Source organism: Larus michahellis, unplaced genomic scaffold (genome assembly GCF_964199755.1).
Source record: "Larus michahellis unplaced genomic scaffold, bLarMic1.1 SCAFFOLD_39, whole genome shotgun sequence".
In the NCBI taxonomy this organism is placed as follows: Eukaryota; Metazoa; Chordata; class Aves; order Charadriiformes; family Laridae; genus Larus; species Larus michahellis.
In genome coordinates this window covers 2,083,222-2,090,609 of record NW_027436461.1, presented here as the reverse complement: position 1 = coordinate 2,090,609, position 7,388 = coordinate 2,083,222, and positions in this window count along the sequence as shown.

Here is a 7,388-nt window from a genome sequence, read left to right as displayed (position 1 = left end):
CTGAGAACAAGCTCCACAATTCCCTCCTGGCACTTTCCCTGTAGGAGATACCGCAAGACGTTTCTGTACATTGGGCACAGCGCTCTGCACGGTGTTAGCAGAGACTTTCCCGGGACAGTGAAACCCTATGTCAGAGACACTGAGAAGAAGCCCCAATGTTCCCTCCAGGCACTTTCAGTGTGGGTGCCTTCTCCACGTGGTTCCTGGTTTCACTGCGGCTCTGAAGAGAACGTTAGCAAAGAGGTAACCGGGACAGTGAAAACAGTACTCAAAGACAGGGAGAGCAAGCTCTCTCTTGGCACTTTGGATGTGGGACATACAGCGAGATGTTTGCTGCTTTTGCGTTTGGCTGTTGGGAGATTTACAGCACAAAGATATCTAGTTGATTTGAAGCAGTTCCGAGAAAGTCTAAACATAATCCCCACTTCTCCCTCCTGGCACTTTCCATGTGGGAGATATAGCAGGATGTATATTGGTTTTGAGGACAACTCAATGGACAGTGTAGGGAGAAAAGGTCCTGGCTCCTTGAATGCCGTTTCTGGAGACACTGCGATCAATGTGGGAGATATGTCAAGATGTGTGTTTGTTTTGAGGACGTCTCTCTGGAGAGTCTTAGCAAAGAGGTCACAGGGATAATCAGAGCAATTCTCAGAGACATTGAGAACAAGCTCCACAATTCCCTCCTGGCACTTTCCCTGTAGGAGATACCGCAAGACGTTTCTGTATATTGGGCACAGCGCTCTGCACGGTGTTAGCAGAGACTTTCCCGGGACAGTGAAACCCTATGTCAGAGACACTGAGAAGAAGCCCCAATGTTCCCTCCAGGCACTTTCAGTGTGGGTGCCTTCTCCACGTGGTTCCTGGTTTCACTGCGGCTCTGAAGAGAACGTTAGCAAAGAGGTAACCGGGACAGTGAAAACAGTACTCAAAGACAGGGAGAGCAAGCTCTCTCTTGGCACTTTGGATGTGGGACATACAGCGAGATGTTTGCTGCTTTTGCGTTTGGCTGTTGGGAGATTTACAGCACAAAGATATCTAGTTGATTTGAAGCAGTTCCGAGAAAGTCTAAACATAATCCCCACTTCTCCCTCCTGGCACTTTCCATGTGGGAGATATAGCAGGATGTATATTGGTTTTGAGGACAACTCAATGGACAGTGTAGGGAGAAAAGGTCCTGGCTCCTTGAATGCCGTTTCTGGAGACACTGCGATCAATGTGGGAGATATGTCAAGATGTGTGTTTGTTTTGAGGACGGCTCTCTGGAGAGTCTTAGCAAAGAGGTCACAGGGATAATCAGAGCAATTCTCAGAGACACTGAGAACAAGCTCCACAATTCCCTCCTGGCACTTTCCCTGTAGGAGATACCGCAAGACGTTTCTGTACATTGGGCACAGCGCTCTGCACGGTGTTAGCAGAGACTTTCCCGGGACAGTGAAACCCTATGTCAGAGACACTGAGAAGAAGCCCCAATGTTCCCTCCAGGCACTTTCAGTGTGGGTGCCTTCTCCACGTGGTTCCTGGTTTCACTGCGGCTCTGAAGAGAACGTTAGCAAAGAGGTAACCGGGACAGTGAAAACAGTACTCAAAGACAGGGAGAGCAAGCTCTCTCTTGGCACTTTGGATGTGGGACATACAGCGAGATGTTTGCTGCTTTTGCGTTTGGCTGTTGGGAGATTTACAGCACAAAGATATCTAGTTGATTTGAAGCAGTTCCGAGAAAGTCTAAACATAATCCCCACTTCTCCCTCCTGGCACTTTCCATGTGGGAGATATAGCAGGATGTATATTGGTTTTGAGGACAACTCAATGGACAGTGTAGGGAGAAAAGGTCCTGGCTCCTTGAATGCCGTTTCTGGAGACACTGCGATCAATGTGGGAGATATGTCAAGATGTGTGTTTGTTTTGAGGACGGCTCTCTGGAGAGTCTTAGCAAAGAGGTCACAGGGATAATCAGAGCAATTCTCAGAGACACTGAGAACAAGCTCCACAATTCCCTCCTGGCACTTTCCCTGTAGGAGATACCGCAAGACGTTTCTGTACATTGGGCACAGCGCTCTGCACGGTGTTAGCAGAGACTTTCCCGGGACAGTGAAACCCTATGTCAGAGACACTGAGAAGAAGCCCCAATGTTCCCTCCAGGCACTTTCAGTGTGGGTGCCTTCTCCACGTGGTTCCTGGTTTCACTGCGGCTCTGAAGAGAATGTTAGCAAAGAGGTAACCGGGACAGTGAAAACAGTACTCAAAGACAGGGAGAGCAAGCTCTCTCTTGGCACTTTGGATGTGGCACATACAGCGAGATGTTTGCTGCTTTTGCGTTTGGCTGTTGGGAGATTTACAGCACAAAGATATCTAGTTGATTTGAAGCAGTTCCGAGAAATCTAAACATAATCCCCACTTCTCCCTCCTGGCACTTTCCATGTGGGAGATATAGCAGGATGTATATTGGTTTTGAGGACAACTCAATGGACAGTGTAGGGAGAAAAGGTCCTGGCTCCTTGAATGCCGTTTCTGGAGACACTGCGATCAATGTGGGAGATATGTCAAGATGTGTGTTTGTTTTGAGGACGGCTCTCTGGAGAGTCTTAGCAAAGAGGTCACACAGATAATCAGAGCAATTCTCAGAGACACTGAGAACAAGCTCCACAATTCCCTCCTGGCACTTTCCCTGTAGGAGATACCGCAAGACGTTTCTGTACATTGGGCACAGCGCTCTGCACGGTGTTAGCAGAGACTTTCCCGGGACAGTGAAACCCTATGTCAGAGACACTGAGAAGAAGCCCCAATGTTCCCTCCAGGCACTTTCAGTGTGGGTGCCTTCTCCACGTGGTTCCTGGTTTCACTGCGGCTCTGAAGAGAACGTTAGCAAAGAGGTAACCGGGACAGTGAAAACAGTACTCAAAGACAGGGAGAGCAAGCTCTCTCTTGGCACTTTGGATGTGGGACATACAGCGAGATGTTTGCTGCTTTTGCGTTTGGCTGTTGGGAGATTTACAGCACAAAGATATCTAGTTGATTTGAAGCAGTTCCGAGAAAGTCTAAACATAATCCCCACTTCTCCCTCCTGGCACTTTCCATGTGGGAGATATAGCAGGATGTATATTGGTTTTGAGGACAACTCAATGGACAGTGTAGGGAGAAAAGGTCCTGGCTCCTTGAATGCCGTTTCTGGAGACACTGCGATCAATGTGGGAGATATGTCAAGATGTGTGTTTGCTTTGAGGACGGCTCTCTGGAGAGTCTTAGCAAAGAGGTCACACAGATAATCAGAGCAATTCTCAGAGACACTGAGAACAAGCTCCACAATTCCCTCCTGGCACTTTCCCTGTAGGAGATACCGCAAGACGTTTCTGTACATTGGGCACAGCGCTCTGCACGGTGTTAGCAGAGACTTTCCCGGGACAGTGAAACCCTATGTCAGAGACACTGAGAAGAAGCCCCAATGTTCCCTCCAGGCACTTTCAGTGTGGGTGCCTTCTCCACGTGGTTCCTGGTTTCACTGCGGCTCTGAAGAGAATGTTAGCAAAGAGGTAACCGGGACAGTGAAAACAGTACTCAAAGACAGGGAGAGCAAGCTCTCTCTTGGCACTTTGGATGTGGGACATACAGCGAGATGTTTGCTGCTTTTGCGTTTGGCTGTTGGGAGATTTACAGCACAAAGATATCTAGTTGATTTGAAGCAGTTCCGAGAAATCTAAACATAATCCCCACTTCTCCCTCCTGGCACTTTCCATGTGGGAGATATAGCAGGATGTATATTGGTTTTGAGGACAACTCAATGGACAGTGTAGGGAGAAAAGGTCCTGGCTCCTTGAATGCCGTTTCTGGAGACACTGCGATCAATGTGGGAGATATGTCAAGATGTGTGTTTGTTTTGAGGACGTCTCTCTGGAGAGTCTTAGCAAAGAGGTCACAGGGATAATCAGAGCAATTCTCAGAGACACTGAGAACAAGCTCGACAATTCCCTCCTGGCACTTTCCCTGTAGGAGATACCGCAAGACGTTTCTGTACATTGGGCACAGCGCTCTGCACGGTGTTAGCAGAGACTTTCCCGGGACAGTGAAACCCTATGTCAGAGACACTGAGAAGAAGCCCCAATGTTCCCTCCAGGCACTTTCAGTGTGGGTGCCTTCTCCACGTGGTTCCTTGTTTCACTGCGGCTCTGAAGAGAACGTTAGCAAAGAGGTAACCGGGACAGTGAAAACAGTACTCAAAGACAGGGAGAGCAAGCTCTCTCTTGGCACTTTGGATGTGGGACATACAGCGAGATGTTTGCTGCTTTTGCGTTTGGCTGTTGGGAGATTTACAGCACAAAGATATCTAGTTGATTTGAAGCAGTTCCGAGAAATCTAAACATAATCCCCACTTCTCCCTCCTGGCACTTTCCATGTGGGAGATATAGCAGGATGTATATTGGTTTTGAGGACAACTCAATGGACAGTGTAGGGAGAAAAGGTCCTGGCTCCTTGAATGCCGTTTCTGGAGACACTGCGATCAATGTGGGAGATATGTCAAGATGTGTGTTTGTTTTGAGGACGTCTCTCTGGAGAGTCTTAGCAAAGAGGTCACAGGGATAATCAGAGCAATTCTCAGAGACACTGAGAACAAGCTCGACAATTCCCTCCTGGCACTTTCCCTGTAGGAGATACCGCAAGACGTTTCTGTACATTGGGCACAGCGCTCTGCACGGTGTTAGCAGAGACTTTCCCGGGACAGTGAAACCCTATGTCAGAGACACTGAGAAGAAGCCCCAATGTTCCCTCCAGGCACTTTCAGTGTGGGTGCCTTCTCCACGTGGTTCCTTGTTTCACTGCGGCTCTGAAGAGAACGTTAGCAAAGAGGTAACCGGGACAGTGAAAACAGTACTCAAAGACAGGGAGAGCAAGCTCTCTCTTGGCACTTTGGATGTGGGACATACAGCGAGATGTTTGCTGCTTTTGCGTTTGGCTGTTGGGAGATTTACAGCACAAAGATATCTAGTTGATTTGAAGCAGTTCCGAGAAAGTCTAAACATAATCCCCACTTCTCCCTCCTGGCACTTTCCATGTGGGAGATATAGCAGGATGTATATTGGTTTTGAGGACAACTCAATGGACAGTGTAGGGAGAAAAGGTCCTGGCTCCTTGAATGCCGTTTCTGGAGACACTGCGATCAATGTGGGAGATATGTCAAGATGTGTGTTTGTTTTGAGGACGTCTCTCTGGAGAGTCTTAGCAAAGAGGTCACAGGGATAATCAGAGCAATTCTCAGAGACACTGAGAACAAGCTCCACAATTCCCTCCTGGCACTTTCCCTGTAGGAGATACCGCAAGACGTTTCTGTACATTGGGCACAGCGCTCTGCACGGTGTTAGCAGAGACTTTCCCGGGACAGTGAAACCCTATGTCAGAGACACTGAGAAGAAGCCCCAATGTTCCCTCCAGGCACTTTCAGTGTGGGTGCCTTCTCCACGTGGTTCCTGGTTTCACTGCGGCTCTGAAGAGAACGTTAGCAAAGAGGTAACCGGGACAGTGAAAACAGTACTCAAAGACAGGGAGAGCAAGCTCTCTCTTGGCACTTTGGATGTGGGACATACAGCGAGATGTTTGCTGCTTTTGCGTTTGGCTGTTGGGAGATTTACAGCACAAAGATATCTAGTTGATTTGAAGCAGTTCCGAGAAAGTCTAAACATAATCCCCACTTCTCCCTCCTGGCACTTTCCATGTGGGAGATATAGCAGGATGTATATTGGTTTTGAGGACAACTCAATGGACAGTGTAGGGAGAAAAGGTCCTGGCTCCTTGAATGCCGTTTCTGGAGACACTGCGATCAATGTGGGAGATATGTCAAGATGTGTGTTTGTTTTGAGGACGTCTCTCTGGAGAGTCTTAGCAAAGAGGTCACAGGGATAATCAGAGCAATTCTCAGAGACACTGAGAACAAGCTCCACAATTCCCTCCTGGCACTTTCCCTGTAGGAGATACCGCAAGACGTTTCTGTACATTGGGCACAGCGCTCTGCACGGTGTTAGCAGAGACTTTCCCGGGACAGTGAAACCCTATGTCAGAGACACTGAGAAGAAGCCCCAATGTTCCCTCCAGGCACTTTCAGTGTGGGTGCCTTCTCCACGTGGTTCCTTGTTTCACTGCGGCTCTGAAGAGAACGTTAGCAAAGAGGTAACCGGGACACTGAAAACAGTACTCAAAGACAGGGAGAGCAAGCTCTCTCTTGGCACTTTGGATGTGGGACATACAGCGAGATGTTTGCTGCTTTTGCGTTTGGCTGTTGGGAGATTTACAGCACAAAGATATCTAGTTGATTTGAAGCAGTTCCGAGAAAGTCTAAACATAATCCCCACTTCTCCCTCCTGGCACTTTCCATGTGGGAGATATAGCAGGATGTATATTGGTTTTGAGGACAACTCAATGGACAGTGTAGGGAGAAAAGGTCCTGGCTCCTTGAATGCCGTTTCTGGAGACACTGCGATCAATGTGGGAGATATGTCAAGATGTGTGTTTGTTTTGAGGACGTCTCTCTGGAGAGTCTTAGCAAAGAGGTCACAGGGATAATCAGAGCAATTCTCAGAGACACTGAGAACAAGCTCGACAATTCCCTCCTGGCACTTTCCCTGTAGGAGATACCGCAAGACGTTTCTGTACATTGGGCACAGCGCTCTGCACGGTGTTAGCAGAGACTTTCCCGGGACAGTGAAACCCTATGTCAGAGACACTGAGAAGAAGCCCCAATGTTCCCTCCAGGCACTTTCAGTGTGGGTGCCTTCTCCACGTGGTTCCTGGTTTCACTGCGGCTCTGAAGAGAACGTTAGCAAAGAGGTAACCGGGACACTGAAAACAGTACTCAAAGACAGGGAGAGCAAGCTCTCTCTTGGCACTTTGGATGTGGGACATACAGCGAGATGTTTGCTGCTTTTGCGTTTGGCTGTTGGGAGATTTACAGCACAAAGATATCTAGTTGATTTGAAGCAGTTCCGAGAAAGTCTAAACATAATCCCCACTTCTCCCTCCTGGCACTTTCCATGTGGGAGATATAGCAGGATGTATATTGGTTTTGAGGACAACTCAATGGACAGTGTAGGGAGAAAAGGTCCTGGCTCCTTGAATGCCGTTTCTGGAGACACTGCGATCAATGTGGGAGATATGTCAAGATGTGTGTTTGTTTTGAGGACGGCTCTCTGGAGAGTCTTAGCAAAGAGGTCACAGGGATAATCAGAGCAATTCTCAGAGACACTGAGAACAAGCTCGACAATTCCCTCCTGGCACTTTCCCTGTAGGAGATACCGCAAGACGTTTCTGTACATTGGGCACAGCGCTCTGCACGGTGTTAGCAGAGACTTTCCCGGGACAGTGAAACCCTATGTCAGAGACACTGAGAAGAAGCCCCAATGTTCCCT